A 2,522-nucleotide genomic window follows, 5' to 3' on the forward strand; every position below is an offset into this window, starting at 1 on the left:
GTGCTTGCTTCAGCAGCACATATAGTAAAATTGGAACGATACAGAAAAGATTAGCATGGCCCATGCACAAGGATGACACGCAAATTCGTAAAGTGTTCCATATTAAAAAAAAAAGGTCCCTCAAGTGACTCCAGTGTACAACCAAGGCTGAGAGTCACTTCACAGAGTAAAAGGTTAGATTGGGAGATTTTAAAATGGAGCAGCCGTTCATCTCAAGACACTTCCATAAATTTAAAATCTTAAATTTTAGACTGTATATACATTTTTTAAAGGTATAACTCACAACCCAGATAAAAATTTGCCTTATTTTGACTTCTGTATGTACCTCATTTTAGGCTAATTGCTGAAAGTGGTTGCTGATAGCTAAAAGTTTCTAGTGAGATTTATTCAAGGTGATGGAAAGAAATAAGATCAGAGCAAAAACAAACAAGTCAAAACAGGAGAAGTAGTCTACATAATGGGCCTTAAAGCAGCTGACATTTTGCTTCCACAGAATTGTTTTCTGAGTCAATTCTTTATGCCCTGGTGCCTTTGTTGTAACATCTTAGTGAGTTAAACAGAGGGTTTAAGTCTCTGAGGACTTCTGTTAGTTCCTCACTCCCAACCAACCGTAGCTAGATAAAAAGGGGAATATTCATCAACATGGATGATTGATAACTTGAAATACATTTGAAACATTTTTATTGTGGCAAAATATACATAAAATTTTTCCATTTTAACTATTCTTAAGTGTGTGATTCAGTGGTATTAGGTATATTCATATTGTTAAGCAACCATCACCACCATCTATCTCCAGAACTTTTTCATCATCCCAGACTGAAGCTCTGTATTCATTAAAAAATAACTGCCTATTCTTCCCTTTCCCCCAGGCCCTGGTAATAGCTATTCTATTTTCTGTCTCTGTGAATTTGCCTGCTTTATATACCTTATGTAAGTGGAATTATAGAATACTTGTTCTTTAGTGTCTGGCTTATTTCACTTAGCATAATGTCTTCGAGGTTCATCCAGAGATTATTTTTGATCAGTTATACTCATGTCACAATTGAATTAGGTCCTTAAAGGTATCAACCTCATTTCAATTAAAAACTCACACAGGATAGAGAACACTCCTATTTCCCTGGAGCCTTTAGGCAGTCCATTGGGATGGGCTGAGGCAGTATACATTTAGTCCTGCCCTCCTAGTTGCTCAGTCCAGACACCTGAATGTCATCATTATTCTCCCCTCTTCCTTACTCTGACATTCTTATTCTTGCCCAATAAATATTACTGATTCTACCCCTCAATAGCTCCCTAAATCCTCCTTTATCACTGAACTAACCTCAATTCAGACATCCATCTGTTCTCACTTGGATCAGTATCAGAGCTTTCTAACTGGTCTCCCTGGTTATCACTGCCATACGTCATCACATCATTAATTCAGTCAACGAGTATTGTACAAACATTTCTTATCAGGCACTGAGCTGGCCTCTTAAGTTACAGAGTCTTGTGTATAGCCATTTGAGCCATTTGTCTCAATAAAATAAATCTGGTTATACCCAAGCATGTATGATTCTAGAGCCCAGCTTTTCCCAGTCCACTTACTGCTTTTCAGTAAAAGATGGGATGAAAATTCAGGACTCTTGGTAGGTGAAATCAAGGGGTCAAAATAAGAAGAGGAAATTTAAGAGTAATAAGTACAGAGTCCTACATCTAATTCGAAAGGAAAATCAAGAGCTTATGTATAGAAATGGGGAAACCTGGCTTTGCAGCAGCTCATATGGGAAAAAAAGACCTTGAAAGTTTGGTTATCAGCAAATTTGATATGGGTTAATAGTGTGAAGAGACCCCTTACAAGAGCTAGTCACATTTTAGGCTGCATTAATTATGGGTCATAATAATGCCTGCTCAAATTTGGGCAGTTCATTGTCTTCAGAACTATAAGCTGTATTCTAGAAAGAATATTAACAAACTAGAAGACGTGCAGGGCAGTGGTTCTGAGGTGTAGAACTGGGCCTTAATTGAACTTGGGGGAGTATATGAAAAACACAGATTCCTGCAATTGATTCTAATGCATATCTTAGGTACCACAGAAATGGAGAATGTGAAGACTGTGATCTGGAAAATATTGAAGGAAGTAGATATTTAACTTAGAGAGAGCTCTATGGGGAGATGTAATAGGTGTTTCCAAAATCTGAAGGATTGCCATTTGAAACTTTAGATAGCAGACTGAGAGGAAGGTATAGAATGATCAGGGAAGAATTTACTAATAATGAGAGCTGTGAGGTTATGAACTAAGTTGTCCCAGGAAAGACTAAAGAGGAGCCCAGATGTCAGGGATGCTGTAGGGCAATAATTCAAACTTTAATGTGCATATGGATTGCCTAGGGATCTTATTAAAATGTAGATTCTAATCTAGTAGGCTTGGAGTAGGGCCTGTAATTCTACATTTCTAACCAGAGTTTCCTGATGCCAGTACTTCTGATCTGTGGACCACATTTTAGCAGAAGGCTGTAGTGAATGCCTACTGGTTGGCCAGATGACTT

General features: G+C 37.8%; 1 non-coding gene across 1 annotated transcript; it reads left to right on the forward strand.

Moving 5' to 3' along the window:
- Positions 1-107, forward strand: LOC116662891. Its single transcript, XR_004318974.1, has one exon. It is a non-coding gene; the product is annotated as a U6 spliceosomal RNA (small nuclear RNA).
- The last annotated feature ends 2,415 nt before the right edge of the window (positions 108-2,522 follow it).

Source organism: Camelus ferus, chromosome 3, assembly GCF_009834535.1.
Source record: "Camelus ferus isolate YT-003-E chromosome 3, BCGSAC_Cfer_1.0, whole genome shotgun sequence".
NCBI lineage: Eukaryota > Metazoa > Chordata > Mammalia > Artiodactyla > Camelidae > Camelus > Camelus ferus.